The 17,622-nt window shown below is 37.2% G+C and overlaps 2 protein-coding genes across 5 annotated transcripts in view; one reads left to right on the top strand and one right to left on the bottom strand.

Annotated features, from left to right (window-relative positions):
- CTNNA1 (catenin alpha 1) overlaps positions 1-17,622 on the top strand; it is a 208,072-nt gene that overhangs the window by 96,802 nt on the left and 93,648 nt on the right. The gene's annotated exons all lie outside the window — the stretch shown is intronic.
- The window catches only part of LRRTM2 (leucine rich repeat transmembrane neuronal 2), a 46,281-nt gene continuing 28,659 nt past the window's right edge, over positions 1-17,622 (bottom strand). For 2 of the 4 annotated variants that reach the window (XR_012125099.1, XM_017673099.3), the window contains one exon: positions 1-17,622. This exon is cut by the window's right edge. The gene's annotated coding sequence lies outside the window, so the exon portion shown is untranslated. The other 2 variants (XR_012125100.1, XR_012125098.1) reach the window with 1 other exon arrangement.

Consider the following 17,622-nt stretch of genomic DNA (forward strand, 5'->3'; position numbering starts at 1 on the left):
GTGGGGAGGGAGGGAGAAGTGGATTAAGGGGCTCTATAATTCGCAGTCATAATGTAGGTAGGTCATGGGCGAGGCAGTACAGCATGAAGACAAGTAATGACTGTGTAGCATCTTACTATGCTGATAGACAGTGACTGCAGTGGTGGTGGGGAGGTGATGTGGGGGGGCTTGATAATATGGGTGAATGTTGAAACCACAGTGCTGGTCATGTGAAACCTTCATAAGATTGTATCCAAAGATAATTTAATAAAAAAAAGAAAAGAAAAAAACCCGTTCACTTTCAGTTTTGATTATTTCTGTTGAAAATATATTAGACAAATAATTATAGTATGTGGAGAATTGAAGACTGTGGAGTAATTAAAACTGGTTCACTGCTTAGGGCTTTATAGACAGAGTAGGGAAGTCCAGAAGGGCTCATGTGTTTTTTCTTTTTGTATTTCCTGGATTCTCTCAGTAATGTCATTATTTTTATAGACTCTTAAAATCTCTTGCGTCTTCCTTCTTCTGTGTGACCACTTACCAAGTTCCATTGGTTTTTCCTCTAAGGCAATGATTCTTAACTTTGGATGCACATCAGAATCCCAGGGGAACTTAAAAAAATTCCTGATGTCCAGGTGTACCCCAATTAATCACTGGATTGAGGTCTAGGCATCAATATTTCTAAAAGTTCCCCACCTGATTGCAGAGTGCAGTTAAGATGAAGAAACTGCTCTCATGGTTTCTTGCACTTGTCCCTTTCTGTCTCCACTGCCGTTGCTGCTTTCTAGGCTCTACTTGCTTTTCCAGTCTGTTCTGCCTACTCAGGCCAGTCTTTGCTCATGGCTTCAGTAGGAATTGTTCATTATGTGTTTGAAATTCCCTTCTCACCTGTTTAAACCTAACTTGCTATCCTTCAAGGCCCACTCTCCACTACCTGTATCTCTGCTGAAGGCTGTTTCAAAATGCACATTCTACATTATTTCTTTGCTGTTTGAAGTTGTGGACCTAATTGTTTACTTCCTTAAATTGTTGCTTAATTGTATTTTCTTTATCCATGTGATTTCTGCAACCAAGTTTTAAGCTTCTGAAATGGAAACTATTTTACAAGTATTCTTTCAGGGTCTAGTAAAATGCTAGAAGAGGGTACTCAGTATTTGCTTAATGGACCATGCTGACTTGGGAGAGTGACTAGAATGAACAGTATTATAGTCATGGTGCTAGGGATACATTAGTGAAAAAAGGAAAGGTCCTTGAAAGCCTTACCTTCTTCAGAGTTACAGGGGAGGAGGCTGTGGATGGTTTAACTCTACTTTCTATAGATCCTGCAGTACATAGATGATTTTTATAGAAAAAAATTAAACCAAGTACTCTTGAAATAAGCAGTGAGTGAAAGTGATACCTTACTTAGGGTGGAATTAAATTAATCAGGCAAGGGCCAAACTCCCTTTTAAAGGCTCCAAGGGCTTAGGAGGCCAGCAACCTTAATGCTCCTTCTTGCATTGTGGTTTAAAGTTGAAGGGTAGTCTTGGCTCTATTGCTAACTTACTGTTCAGAGATCTAAGAGTTATTGATGTTACAAGTAATGCATTTGACCCCTACTTACTTAACATTATGGAAATACCTCATATGCGTGACAGTTCAGTGGATCTTTGTACTTGGAAATGATTTCCAGGTTTCCTTGAAATAAAATGTGGTTATTGTGGTTAAGTTTAATTTTTTCTTTTTCTATCAGCTGAAGGTTACTCTGCCTGTGAAGGTTTAAAGAAAGAAAAACAGCTGTGTGAGTGTCTAATCTTAAAAGGTTTAAAAGTGAATGGATTGAAAATAAAATGAAATGTAATTGAATTTGAAAAAGTTATTGCCACTTTGTTTATCTTGACATAATTGAAAGTCATACCTAAACATTAAATCAAGCCATCGCTACTCTTAACCCTTTAGTGATACGTATTTCCAGTTTTTTCCTTTTCTTCTATGCAGAATTTTTAATGGTTTTAATCCTCCTAATGTTCTCTGCATATAAACAAAATATTCGTATGACTAGGGTTCAAACTATTAGGTTAATGGGCTAAATCAAACTATCAGGTTAATGGGTTAAAATTTCTGCTCCTTAGATCTGTAGCTGACTTTGGAGCCTAATTGTGTTAAAATTTTCTCTGAAGTTACTTCAATGCCAGTGAAAAATCTTCTGAAGAGCCTGTACCTTATAACTGAATTCTTTATTTCAGACTCTTCATTCTGCTGAAGGATGAAGGATATTCATCTGCTGATCCTTAATATGTTTCTTTTTCCCTTTATTAGGGCATGTGCTTTGAGCTGTTCTTCTAATAGTAGAATTTGGGGGAACCACACTTATCTCAGTCATCACATCCATCTTCAATCTCCTGATGCCTCAAAAAACAAAGCCCCCCCCATTCCCACCCCTAGTCTGAAAAAAACACCTAACACAATGTCTGAAACATAGAAGACCCGCAATCTTTGAAAAGAATTCCATTTGGTTTTGGGCTGAGCAGTCTCGCTTAGCAGTTCATGGTGTTAAAAAACAACTCAACCAAGTAAATCTGAAGATCCTATTCACTTTATTAAGTGATTATTGAGCAGGATCTATGTAGCAAGTAGAGAGATGCATCCAAGGGCTACAGAAAGCAAGACGTTTTTAAAGGCAGGACAAGGAAGTCATGAACAGAGAAAAGGATTATTTTGGGTGAGGTCACCTTCACTGGAGACAAAAGAGTCTTATTAGGGGGGGTATTACCTCATCTTCCTTTGGGGGTTGGAGAGGGCACGTGTGACAGATGATTTTCCTGCAGACTACATTCTAGGGGAGTTTGAAACTGCAATTAGGTTAGGTATTAAGCCCCAGTTTGGTAACTTTGTCTAGCAGAAGTGACCCCATGTTGGGCCTGTGTCTTTCTTTTTAACAGTGGTCGTGTGTTGACTGCCTGGAGTTAGGCTTAACAATTTTTGAGAGCAAGCACAGGCCTTGTACTTGTATAGCTCTAGCTCTGTGCCATCCAGTCTGGTAGCCAGTAGCCGTGTGTAGCTGTTGAGCTACAAAATGTGATGAGTCCAAATTCAGATGTACTGTAAGTAAAGCCACAAACCAGATTTCAAACACTCAGTACACAAGAAGGATGTAAAATATCTCAAACCTTGGGATCAACATATAAATCAAGTATAAAAATCAAATGAATATTCATATTTGACCTGATTGTTTATAGTTCATAATGCGTGATCAAAACCGAAAGTTTCTGTGATGAATGCCCTTGTACTGTTCACCATGTAAGAATTTATTCACTATGTAAGAATTCGTTCACCATGTAAGAACTTGTTCGTTATGCTTCAGAAGATTGGAGACTGACGAGAGTTAGGCTTGAGATGGATTAATGATTGTACATTGAGCATTGACCCCCCCTATACTGAATTTTGTTGTTAACAACCATTTGATCAATAAACATGAGAGATGCCCTCTCAAAAAATAAAAAAAAAAAATAAAACCATGTAATGTTTACACTAAAAAAAAATATCTCAAACTACCTCATTGATAATATTTGGATATATTAGATTTAAACTTTTTTTAATTTTTGCCTATTTCTCTTTACTTATGGCTACTAGAAGATTTAAAATTATATAGTTACGTTTCTTGCTCACATTATATTTCTTTAAGATACTTCTGACTACTAGGTAGCCAGCCAGCTAAGGTGAGTAGATAAAGGTTTAGCATCACCTTCTTCATTGAATGTCCAGAGTAGTACAGTAATCCACAGAGAATAGCCATTAAAGCTTTTTTTCTTTAAAAAACAAAACAAAACACCTATAACTGTAGTTTTAGACAAGGGAAAATTGGTATGCTTTAGGACTTGGTGAGGATGGTATTGCTTAAGGATAAATTTTATCTTCTTTCCCAAAAACGTTGGATGCAGTGATTATAGGATCCTTAAAGAGGAATGCCTTAACTAGGCATTCTTTGGGTTGGCCTGGGCATGTATTTGAGGGGTCTGATTATGTTAATATGTCAGGTATAAAGTTTTTATTTGATTTAGATAATAGTTTGATATGGAATATATGAATAGGATGTAGTTAATGTTCACTTTCAAAGATATATTGTTATTGTAGTGAAGGGAAGCACTTAATTTAGATGCTAATCCCTTCTCAGTTTTACAGATGCTTTCCTGGAATCACTTCAGCACAGCCAGAGCTTTCCAGTCTTTGCAGGACTCTTTGAAGAGCTTTTTGCTGCATTATTTTGTGGCTGCATTTTGTTATTTTCAATAAAAGAATAGCTTTGTATTATTCTGATTATAAAAGTTCTGTTTCATTATATATCACCTGTAATCCTGCCACCTATTTTTGGTCTGTGGCAGTCCATACTTCATTCTGGATATGTGTACATGTACACACATATCTGTTCTTAACATTTTTTTCTTTTTTAAAAAATAAAAATAAGGATTTTCTGTACAATTATATTGCTTACTGTAAACTAGCCATTGTACTAAGAGACATACATTATTATCTATTTTACTCCCATAATAGCCCTTATTGTGTTATTTGCTCAAAAATGTATATACATACAGCTGAGATTTGAACTCAGATCTCTCTGACCTGAAATTCTGAGCTCTTAATACTTTTATCACTGTGCATCTTTACAAGTCACATCATCATCTTTTCATGATAGAGTTTCCCACTGTATAGCTTTATAAATGTCTGTTCTCCAATGAAATATTCCACACTAAATAGATAGACCCAGGTCTGGAAGAACTGCTTGAAGTAAGCAGAACAAGAAAGCTTTTAAGAGTGTTCTCCCAAGCTAGACTCTCTGGTGTCTACTTGAGTGTCACAGATGTTTCTGTTGGCTCTCTGATGTGCAGTCACAGGGGCCAAGTTTTGTTACACAGTGTGCTGTGATTTCCATCTTTGAAGCCTTGGGTTTCCTGCAGTATACTGCAGTACCTGTATTGGTAGTCCGTAGTTCTGGAGCTCTGCTTGCCTATGATTTTATTGATTTGTTAGTGTAAGCTTTTCTGTGAGCTGCCTAGCATATTTTGGAGAATTTAAATATAAATAGATGTTGCACTGAATGCAGAATTTGAGCACATGTAGGGCTTGTATCTCTTGACAGAACAGCATTTATTTCATTTGGAAACCTATGTCAAAAATTAATGTGTGATTTTCATATGGTGTAGGATGAGAGGTTTAAAAGACCTTAACTCTGAGGAACACATCTCACCCCAGTTATATTTTGTGTTGCTTTCTGGCCAGAGGTTCAGTGTTAAATGCTAGTCTGGTGTTATGAATTGCCATATTTAACAGGCAAGTTCTTAACCTTTTATATGCAGAAAGGTGTGTATTATGTAGAAGACGAATGGTGCTGGCCTAGTGGATCAGTAATGGAGTGGTCTCCTGAAATCAGGATGATGGAGAAGACATGGAAACCTGCCCAGTGTCAGGCTGCAGATTGGGTTTTAGCCTCCATGAGATTGCTGTTAGACTGTCCTTGGTATTACTTTACGCTCTTGAGATGTTAGGCAAGCTTGTTCATATCTAAAAATAATGCTTGTGGATCAAAAGGTAATAACCTCTAAACATCAGAATATTAGTATTTGTAGCTAGGTGTTGGGATGATAAGCAATACAAATTTTTCTATAGTTTTTCCACATTTTGGACAATGTTTCTTATAGTCATAATGATATAAAGTTTAAAAATAAACTTAGACCCTTAGTTTAATGTGTCTTGGATTTTCGGTTTTGTTTATAATCATATACTGTGTTTAATTCCAGAGCACTATTAATATGGGAAAATAGGATTTTCATTGTAATAAGGTCTTGATTCATTTTTTTTTGAGGTAATGATTCATTCAAGACTAGTTTTAAGTGGTGGTGAGTTGTGTGCTCTTTTTGTTTACTATAGTACACATTTCTAGCAAGTCTGGGTCAAAACAGAGTTATCTCTGTGTGGTAGCATTTGCATCATCCTTTTCTTAAATTCTATATCAAAGTGATTTTTGACCACAGGAGTGTATAACTGTAGTTGAGAATTTGGAAGTTACAGTGATGTTATGATCTAGTGCAGGGGTTGACAAATTTTAGTTTTCTGGTCAAGTCTGCCTGCCACCTATTTTTGTAAATACATTTTTATTGGAACACAGCCATGCCCATTTATTATCATCTCTGGCTGCCTTTTCTCTAGAGTAGCACAGTTCAGTAGTTGTGACAGGGACTGAATGGCCCCCACCAGTCCCAAAAATATTTGATATCTGGTCCTTTATAGAAGTTTGGTGAACCTTAATCTAGTCCAGCCAACAAGTTTTTGTAAGGTTTTGAATTATAAATTCAATTTCTTTAATGGACATAAGACTGTTTAAGTTATTTCTTTCTTCTTGGGTAAGTTTTGGAAGTTTGTGGCTTCTAAGGAATTTGTCCATTTTATAGTTAGTCATATTTTATGTGCAGAGTTGTTTGTAGCATTCTTTCATTATTCTTTTAATGTTTGTGGGGAGTCAGTAGCCATATTTTCTAATTCATTCCTAATGTTGGTAATTTGTGTTTGCTCTCTTTTTTCCTTGTCAATGTGGCTATATAGGTTTATCAAGTCTATTAATCTTTTGAAAGAACCAGGTCTGGCTTCATTAATTTCTCTTATTTCAATTTCACTTGTTTCTGCTCTTACTTCCTTTCTTCTGTTTCCTTTGGTTTTATTCTACTCTTCCTTTTTTTTTTAGTTTCTTGACTTTTAGAACTTAGGTTATCATTTGAGACCTTTCCTTTTTTAAAATGTAAAAGATTTAGGGCAGATTTCCATTTAAGCCCTGCTTTGTCTGTATCCGATAAATTTTAATACATTATATTTTCATTTTTGTTCAGTTCAGAATATTTAAAATTTTTCTTTGAATCTTGTTCTTTGATTAGTGGATTATTTGGAAATGTGCTACTTAATTTCCAAATATTTGGAGATTTTTCTTATTATGTTTCTGTTACTGATTTCTGGCTTAATTCAAATTTATTACAGTCAGAGAATATACTTTGCGTGATTCCAGTTCTTTAAATTGTTTATTGAGGTTTGTTTTATGACCCAGTGCTGCCTTTGTGAATGTTCTATCTCCACTTGAAAACAATATGTATTCTTCTCTTGCTAGATGGAGTATTCTATTAGTATCAGTTAGATTCAGTTGGTTAATGGCATTTGTTGATCTAGTTGGTTCAATTTTTCTATACCTTGCTTGCTTATTTATTTATTTAGGGTTTGTTTGTTTGATTACTGAGAAAGGAGTATTGCAGGCTCTAGTTGTAGATTTGGCCCTTCATCATTTCAGTTCTCAGATTATTACTCTGTGTATTCTCCAGAGTTTTTAGTTACGTTTAGTGGGGTAAATGGTGTGTATACTTACCTTCACCAGATCTGAAGCCCAACCACCAAAACAGATTGAAACTAGAGAGAACTTGGCCATGATCATAGCCAGGCAAGAAGTTAGGACTAGAACTGAGGCCTCTGATTTAGTCCAGAGCTATTCCTAATGGTGCTCTTCACATGTGGTGTGATAGGCAGTGGACGAAAAGCTTACGCTTTCACGCAATAGGACCCATTAAAACTTGATCTAGTAACCTCCCCAGAGCTGCTTTCTTAACTGTAGAATAGTCGTTAATAGCTGCCCTTCTACCTGATTTTGTGTAAAGGGCACAGAGAACAGTTCAAACAAGACCAAGTAAAATGATGAAGGTATGATAATAGGTGGTGGTATTGCAAAAATATCAAAATGCCTTGAAACAAAAGAACAGTAAGTGTAACCAAGAACAATGTGAACAGGGATCTGGATAGGCAGAGACTGGGGCTGTTCTCCTGCCTCTTGTGGCAGGTCCATTCCTTGCTCTCTGCCTATACAGCCAAGAGACAGAGTGGCAGTCCCCACCTACATGATCTGGTAGTTCAAACATCTTAACTACAGCTGACCCTCATTTGGGGTGGGGCTGGGAATACCATATTTGATAATGAAGTGCTGTATAAAGTGCTATATTGTTGCTGTATTAGGAAATTTATAATATAGTTCTTCTTCCTCATTTTTTCTTTTTGGCCTAAGTAGTAGGTTTTACTTTTGGCAAAGTTGTCATGTGTTGAGTATAAGAAATTTAAAATCCTGGAATTACTCAAATGTAGCAAACTAGACATTTTGGGAGGCTACCTGTTCATTTTATTTAGAATACTCATATGTGACAAACATGTAAAACTAGAAGCTTATTAATCATAACTCTCTACCCTAATATTTTAAAACAATTTTCATTAAAAAAATTTTTTTAATTGAGTGTTTTAGAGGACTTAGGGTAGTTAATAAAAACTCATTCAGTCTCCAAATCGTCCTTGCGCTTTTCATATTTCTTAGTCATAATATAGAGGGCAAAAGTCTGGAATGTGATTTTTCTCTTTGAGTGAATGTTCTTTCTGTTAATTTTGAGTTGAATCTGTGTTCACATCTGATGACTGCTAAATATTTGACAGGCACTAAATAGCTCATTATTTTAAAGTAGAATATTGAGTATTTAGAACCAAAGACTGCTGAGAACTGATTTTCTTTAGTTATTATCTGAAAATGACAATAGGGCCTTTTCATAATGGCTGAAACAACATCTGGGCAGTAAATTATCTTACAGGTGCTTTTCAGATTTGTTGAAATGATTGGCCTAGTGTTCTGGTTTTATCCAGTTGCAGATATTTTAACTTTTGGTTTTGTGATTTTTTCGGTTTGTAATAGAATTCTATCAAATAGAATGCAGTGTTCTTATTTCAAGATTTTTTGCTAATTGTCTTTTAAACTTAACTTTGTAGCATACTTGTCCTGAATTACTTCTCGCTGCTTTGAGGGAGAATTACTGGTTTTGTAGATTCAAACATGAAATACATTTTCTAGGAAGGAAAAGATTTATGTTTTATATTGCTTTTGTTCTGTGTCTGTATGAACATTGCTTATTATTTTGTGATGTAAAATAACCTGAAATATTTTATAAGAAAAATGTAACTATTTGACCAGTGATACCCAACTATAATCTTTAAAACTCATAATAATAATTACACTTGTTGCTGGGAAACAGAACATACATGTTTATGTTGCTTTTAAGATTCTCTATTATTGGTAGACTATTGGTAGATACCATTGTATATGGGAAAATAGTTTGATTTTTTAAAGTTGGTCATTCATATATAACCTATTTAGTGATTTCTCTTGTGATAAAAGATCCTCTTCCCCCTTACTTTCTCAAAGCTGGTTTTACTTAGACAATTGAGATTTCTTAATTGAGGAATGGACTCAAAATGCTAGAAAGATATTTGTTGGGTTTTGCCTTTTTAAAGCAACATTAAATTTTGTAACATTCAGGAAAAAAATTAACTTAAAAGTTGGAAATTTCTAATCACAGTGTTTTAAAAAACCACATCCATTTGCCTAGCTTTTATTTACTGTCTACTGCTCTTTCATTTTGGCATCTCTAGAAGCTAGACTCAAGCTATTCTTTTTGACTAAGTTTTCCCAGCTGGTGCAAAATTAGCCATTTTCTTAAAACCACTGAATCAAGAATTTATTAATTTTGGGTTATCAGAATAAATGTCAGTAACTATATATTTTAAACAAGATTTTTATTCTTTTAATTCTTTTTTACTTTGGCATAATTAATATGTAATTACATGAGCAACATTGTGGTTACTAGATTCCCCCCATTATCAAGTCCCCCCCACATACCCCATTACAGTCACTGTCCATCAGTGTAGTAAGATGCTATAGAATCACTACTTGTCTTCTCTGTGCTATACTGCCTTCCCTGTGCATACCCCCCCACCCCGACATTATGTGTGCTAATCATAATGCCCCTTTTCCATTTTATCCCTCCCTTTCCCCCACTCTCCCCAGTCCCTTTCCCTTTGGTAACTGTTAGTCCATTCTTGGGTTCTGTGAGTCTGCTGCTGTTTTGGTCCTTCAGTTTTTGCTTTGTTCTTACTACTCCGCAGATGAGTGAAATCATTTGATACTTGTCTTTCTCTGCCTGGCTTATTTCACTGAGCATAATACCATCGAGCTCCATCCATGTTGTTGCAAATGGTAGGATTTGTTTTCTTCTTATGGTTGCATAATATTCCATTGTGTATATGTACCACCTCTTCTTTATCCATTCATCTACTGATGGACACTTGATTGCTTCCATTTCTTGGCTATTGTAAATAGTGCTGCTATAAACACAGGGGTGCATATGTCTTTTTGAAACTGGGCTCCTGCATTCTTAGGATAAATTCCTAGGAGTGGAATTCCTGGGTCAAATGGTATTTCTATTTTTAGTTTTTTGAGGGACCTCCATACTGCTTTCCACAATGGTTGAACTAATTTACATTCCAACCAGCAGTGTAGAAGGGTTCTCTTTCCTCCACATCCTTGCCAGCATTTGTTGTTGTTTGTCTTTTGGATGTTAGCCATCCTAACTGGTGTGAGGTAATATCTCATTGTTATTATAATTTGCATCTCTCTGATGATTATCGATGTGGAGCTTCTTTTCAGGTGCCTGTTGACCATCTGAATTTCTTATTTGGAAAAGTGTCTGTTCAGCTCCCCTGCCCATTTTTTAATTGGATTATTTGCTTTTTGTTTGTTGGGGTGCATGAGCTCTTTGTGTATTTTGGATGTTAACCCCTTATCATTTATGAAATTTATGAATATATTCTCCCGTACTATAGGATGCCTTTTTGTTCTACTGGTGGTGTCCTTTGCTGTACAGAAGCTTTTTAGTTTGATATAGTCCCACTTGTTCATTTTTGCTTTGTTTCCCTTCCCTGTGGAGATATGTTCCTGAAGAAGTTGCTCATGTTTACATTCAAGAGAGTTTTGCCTATATTTCTTCTAAGAGTTTTTTTTTTGTTATCATTAATCTACAATTACATGAAGAAGATTATGTTTAGTAGGCTCCCCCTTTCACCAAGTCCCCCCAACACACCCCATTACAGTCACTGTCCATCAGTGTAGTAAGATGTTGTAGAATCACTACTTGTTTTCAATGTGTTGCACAGCCCTCCCCATGCCCCACCCCCACTATACATGCTTATCGTAATACCCCCTTTCTTTTTCCCCGCCCTTATCCCTCCTTTCCCTCCCTTTCTCCCCAGTCCCTTTCCCTTTGGTAACTGTTAGTCCATTCCTGGGTTCTGGGATTCTGCTGCTGTTTTGTTCCTTCAGTTTTTCTTTGTTCTTATACTCCACATTATACTCCACATATGAGTGAAATCATTTGATACTTGTATTTCTCCACCTGGCTTATTTCACTGAGCATAATACCCTCTACCTCCATCCATGTTGTTGCAAATGGTAGGATTTGTTTTCTTCTTATGGCTGAATAGTATTTCATTGTGTATATGTACCACATCTTCTTTATCCATTCATCTGCTGATGGACACTTAGGCTGCTTCTATTTCTTGGCTATTGTATATAGTGCTGCGATAAACATAGGGGTGCATCTGTCTTTTTCAAACTGGGCTGCTGCATTCTTAGGGTAAATTCCTAGAAGTGGAATTCGTGGGTCAAATGGTATATTTCTATTTTGAGCTTTTTGAGGAACCTCCATAGAGCTTTCCACAATGGTTAAACTAATTTACATTCCCACCAGCAGTGTAGGAGGGTTCCCCTTTCTCCACAACTTCGCCAACATTTGTTGTTGTTTGTCTTTTGGATGGTGGTGATCCTTACTGGTGTGAGGTGATACCTTATTGTGGTTTTAATTTACATTTCTCTGATGAATAGCGATGTGGAGCATCTTTCCATGTGTCTGTTGGCGATCTGAATTTCTTATTTGGAGAACTGTCTGTTCAGCTCCTCTGCCCATTTTTTAATTGGATTATTCGCTTTTTTGTTGAGGTGCATGAGCTCTGTATATATTTTGGATGTCAACCCTTTATCGGATCTGTCATTTATGAATATATTCTCCCATACTGTAGGGTACCTTTTTGTTCTATTGATGGTGTCCTTTGCTGTACAGAAGCTTTTCAGCTTGATATAGTCCCACTTGTTCATTTTTACTTTTGTTTCCCTTGCCCCGGGGAGTTATTTTCATGAAGAAGTTGTTCATGTTTATGTCCAAGAGATTTTTGCCTATGTGTTTTTCTAAGAGTTTTATGGTTTCATGACTTACATTCAGGTCTTTGATCCATTTCGAATTTACTTTTGTGTATGGGGTTAGACAGTGATCCAGTTTTATTCCCTTAAATGTAGCTGTCCAGTTTTCCCAGCACCATCTGTTGAAGAGATTGTCATTTCCCCATTGTATATCCATGGCTCCTTTATTGTATATTAATTGACCATATATGTTTGGGTTAATGTCTGGAGTCTCTATTCTGTTCTACTGGTCTGTGGCTCTGTTCTTGTGCCAGTACCAAATTGTCTTGATTACTGTGGCTTTGTAGTAGAGCTTGAAGTTGGGGAGCGAGATCCTCCCCCACTTTATTCTTCTCAGGATTGCTTTGGCTATTCGGGGTCTTTGGTGTTTCCTTATGAATTTTTGAACTATTTGTTCCAGTTTGTTGAAGAATGTTGTTGGTAATTTGTTCTTCTAAGAGTTTTATGGTTTCATGATTTACATTCAGGTCTTTGATCCATTTTGAGTTTACTTTTGTGTATGGAGTTAGACAGTAGTCCAGTTTCATTCTCTTACATGTAGCTGTCCAGTTTTGCCAACACCAGCTGTTGAAGAGGGTGTCATTTCCCCATTGTATATCCATGACTCTTTTATCATATATTAATTGACCATATAAGCTTGGGTTAATATCTGGACTCTATTATGTTCCACTGGTCTATAGGTCTGTTCCTGTGCCAGTACCAAATTGTCTTGATTACTGTGGCTTTGTAGTAGAGCTTGAAGTTGGGAAGTGAGATCTCCCTGCTTTATTCTTCCTTCTCAGGATTGCTTTGGCTATTCCAGGTCTTTTGTGGTTCTGTATGAATTATAGAACTATTTGTTCCAGTTTAAGAATACTGTAGGTATTTTGATAAGGATTGCATTGAATCTGTAGATTGCTTTAGGTTTTTCTACCCAAGAGCATGGGATAAATTCCTACTTATTAGTGTCCTCTTTAATTTCTCTTAAGAGTGTCTTATAGTTTTCAGGGTATAGGTCTTTCACTTCCTTGGTTAGGTTTATTCCTAGGTATTTTATTCTTTTTGATGCCATTGTGAATGGAATTGTTTTCCTGATTTCTGTTTCTGCTAGTTCATTGTTAGTGTGTAGGAATGCAACAAATTTCTGTGTATTAATTTTGTATCCTGCAACTTTGCCGAAATCAGATACTAGTTCTAATAGTTTTGGAGTAGATTCATGAGGGTTTTTTTTTTTTTCCTGTACAATATCATGTCATCTGCAAACAGTGACAGTTTGGCTTCTTCCTTACCAATCTGGATGCTTTTCTTTCTTTGTTGCCATGGCTAGGTCCTCCAGTACTATGTTGAATAAAAGCGGGGAGAGTGGGCATCCTTGTCTGTTCCTGATCTAAGAGAAAAAGCTTTCAGCTTCTTGCTGTTTAGTATGTTGACTGTGGGTTTCTCATATATGGCCTTTATTTTGTTGAGGTACTTGGCCTCTATACCCATTTTGTTGGGAGTTTTTATCATGAATGGATGTTAAATTTTGTCAAATGCTCTTCCAACATCTATGGCGATGATCATGTGGCTTTTGTCCTCCTTTTTGGTGATGTGGTGGATGATGTTGGTGGATTTTCGAATGTTGTACCATCCTTGCATCCCTGAGATGAATCCCACTTGATCATGGTGTATGATCTTGATGTATTTTTGAATTTGGTTTGCTAGTATTTTGTTCAGTATTTTTGCATCTATGTTTATCAGGAATATTGGTCTGTAATTTTCTTTTTTTTGTGGTGTCTTTGCCTTGTTTTGGCATTAGGGTGATTCTAGCTTCATAGAATGAGTTTGGAAGTATTCCCTCCTCTTCTATTTTATGGAAAACTTTAGGGAGAATGGGTATTATGTCTTTTCTAAATGTCTAATAAAATTCAGTGGTGACTCCATCTGGTCTGGGGGTTTTGTTCTTGGGTAGTTTTTTGATTACCTATCCTATTTCATTGCTGGTTAATTGGTCTGTTTAGATTTTCTGTTTCTTCCTCGGTCAGTCTTGGAAGGTTGTATTTTTCTAGAAAGTTGTCCATTTCTTCTAGGTTATCCAGTTTGTTACCATATAGTTTTTCATAGTATTCTGTAATAATTCTTTGTGTTTCTGTGGTGTCCATCATGATTTTTCCTTTCTCATTTCTGATTCTGTTTATGTGTGTAGATTTCTCTTTTTTTCTTAATAAGTCAATGTAGGGGTTTATCTATTTTGTTTATTTTCTCAAAGAACCAGCTCTTGGTTTCATTAATTTTTTTCTGTTGTTTTATTCTTATCAGTTTTATTTATTTCTTCTCTGATTTTTATCATGTTCCTGTTTCTGCTGACTTTGGACCTCATTTGTTCTTCTTTTTCCAGTTTCAATAATTATGAATTTAGACTTCATTTGGGATTGTTCTTCCTTCTTTAAATAGGCCTGGATTGTTGTATATTTTCCTCTTAGAACTGCCTTCGCCATGGCCCACAGAAGTTGCGTTGTTGTGCTGTTGTTTTCATCTGTCTCCATATGTTGCTTCATCTCTTTTAATTTGGTCATTGATCCATTGATTATTTAGGAGCATGTTGTTAAGCCTCCATAGGTTTGTGGGCCTTTTTGTTTTCTTTCAACAGTTTGTTTCTAGTTTTATAACTTTGTGATCTGAGAAGTTGGTTCGTACAATTTCAGTTGTTTTTAATTTACTGAGGATGTTTAAGTGACCTAGTATGTGGTCTATTCTGGAAAATGTTTCATGTGCACTTGAGGAGAAAGTGTATCCTGCTGCTTTTGGGTGTAGAGTTCTGTAGATATCTGTTAGGTCCATCTGTTCTAATGTGTTTAGTGCCTCTGTCTCCTTACTTATTTTCTGTTTGGTTGATCTGTCCTTTGGAGTGAGTAGAGTGTGAAGTCTCCTAAAATGAATGCACTGCATTCTATTTCCTCCTTTAATTCTGTGAGTATTTGTTTCACATATGTAGGTGCTCCTGTGTTGGGTGCATGTATATTTATAATAGTTATATCCTCTTGATGGACTGACCCCTTTATCATTATGTAATGTCCTTCTTTGTCTCTTGTGACTTTCTTTGTTTCGAAGTCTCTTTTGTCTGATACAAGTACTGCAACACTTGCTTTTTTTCTCCCTATTGTTTGCATGAGATATCTTTTTCTATCCCTTCACTTTTAGTCTGTGTATGTCTTTTGGTTTGAAGTAAGTCTCTTGTAGGCAGCATGTAGATAGGTCTTGCTTTTTTATCCATTCTATTAGTCTGTGTCTTTTGAATGGTGCATTCAGTCCATTTACATTTAGGGTGATTTTCGATAGATAAGTACTTATTGCCATTGCAGGCTTTGGATTTGTGGTTACCAAAGGTTCAAGGGTAACTTCTTTGCTGTCTAACCGTCTAATTTAACTCACTTATTACGCTATTATAAACACAGTCTGATGATTCTTTATTTCTCTCTCTTTTTCATCCTCCTCCACTCTTTATATGTTAGGTGTTTTATCTGTACTCTTTGTGTTTCCCTTGACTGATATTGTGGATAGTTGATTTTATTTTGCTTTTAGTTAGTATTTGGTTGGTCTACTTTCTTTGCCGTAGTTTTATTTTATTTGGTGACTGCTATTTAGCCTTAGGCATACTTCCATGTAGAGCAGTCCCTTTAAAATACATTGTTGAGATGGTTTGTGCGAGGTAAATTCCCTCAACTTTTGTGTATCTGGGAATTGTTTAATTCGCCCTTCAAATTTGAATGATAATCTTGCTGGATACAGTATTCTTGGTTTGAGACCCTTCTGTTTCATTGCATTGAATGTATCATGCCATTTCCTTCTGTCCTGTAAGGTTTCTGCTGAGAAGTCTCATGATAGCCTCATGGGTTTTCCTTTGGAGGTGGTCTTTTTTCTCTCTCTTGCTGCTTTTATTACTCTGTCCTTGTCTTTGATCTTTGCCATTTTGATTATTATATGTCTTGGTGTTGTCCTTCTTGGTTCCCTTTTGTTAGGAGATATGTGGACCTTCATGGTCTGAGAGACTGTTTCCTTCCCTGGCCTGGGGAAATTTTCAGCAATTATTTCTTCAAAGACACTTTCTATCCCTTTTTCTCTCTCTTCTTTTTCTGGTACTCCGATAATGTGAATGTTGTTCCATTTGGATTGGTCACACAGTTCTCTTAATATTCTTTCATTCCTAGAAATCCTTTTATCTCTCTGTGCCTCAGCTTCTTTGTATTCCTGTTCTCTGATTTCTATACCATTAAGTCTCTTCCACTCATGCAGTCTGCTCTTAAATCCTTCCATTTTTTATTTCATTTCTGTTATCTCCCTCCTAAATCAATCTATTAGCTCTTTAATATTTCTCTGTATCTCCATCAGCATGCTTATGACTTTTATTTTGAATTCAGGAAGATTGGTGATTTCAGTCTCACCAAGCCCTCTCTGGTGTTTGAGGGATTTTGGAGTGAACAAGATTCTTCTGCCTTTTCATGGCGATGGGAGTTGTTGCTGGTGAGTGGTGTGTGTGTCAGCTGGGAGAACAAAGTCCCTTCATGTCTGCCAGTAGCCTTGCCTGTCTCTGCTGTCTGTGTTAGTTAACCGCACAGAGGAAGCAGCCTGTGGGTTAATCCCCTAAGCTGCCATGTGTGTGGCAGCCTTCAAGATGGCCTAGGAGAATAGCAGGGGTCGCAGGCCAGCAGTGTGTGTTCTGCTGCAAGAGCAAAGCCCCTTTGTGTCTCCTCGACTCTGTGCCAGTCTCTGCTGTCTGTGCTGGTCAACTGCACGCATGGAGCAGCCTCTGGGTCTGGGCCAGTTAGCCGTGTGCAGGGAGAAGCTTCTGTGTGAAGCTGTGTGGTTGCTGTAGGTGGGGTTGCTTCCCAGCTGTTCCACAGCAATGGTGTGTCAGCTGGTTTGCTTGCAGTGCCAGCAGGGGGGGATGGAACGGCAGGCTGCTTATTGCCGTGAGGGGCTTTGGAGCTGCGTTGCCACCCAGGAGCTTAGGGCGCCTGAAGTTCCTTAAACTTCCCTGCTTTCTGGGCTGAGTGTGCCAGGATGATTTTGTTCACCTGTTAAACCCTTGCCCCTTTCAGACTTTTAAAGTGCCTGCTTTTCTTTTGTCCCAGGGCAGCCGGCTCTGGGAACCTGTTCGCAGTCTTAGTCTTGGATTTTGCTTTTCTGCTCCTCTAACATCCAGAGCACCACGCAATGTGTGTCTGTGCTCCTGGGGTGGATTACTAGGGCTGGTTATTTAGCAGTCCTGTGCTTCCACTCCCTCCCCACTCTGATTCTTTTCCTCCCTCTGGTGAGCTGGGGTGTGGGGAGTACTCGGGTCCCGCTGGGTCATGGCTTTGTATCTTACCCTTTTCCATGAGATGTTGGGTTCTCACAGATGTAGCCTGGCTCGTGTACTGTATCTTCTGGTCACTCTTTTAGGAATAGTTGTATTTGTTGTATTTTCAAAATATATATGGTTTTGGGAGGAGATTCCTCCACCGTTCTGAGGCTACCATCTTGAGAATCCATGAACTTGAAGGGTTTGATCAGGT

Source organism: Manis javanica, chromosome 14 (assembly GCF_040802235.1).
Source record: "Manis javanica isolate MJ-LG chromosome 14, MJ_LKY, whole genome shotgun sequence".
NCBI lineage: Eukaryota > Metazoa > Chordata > Mammalia > Pholidota > Manidae > Manis > Manis javanica.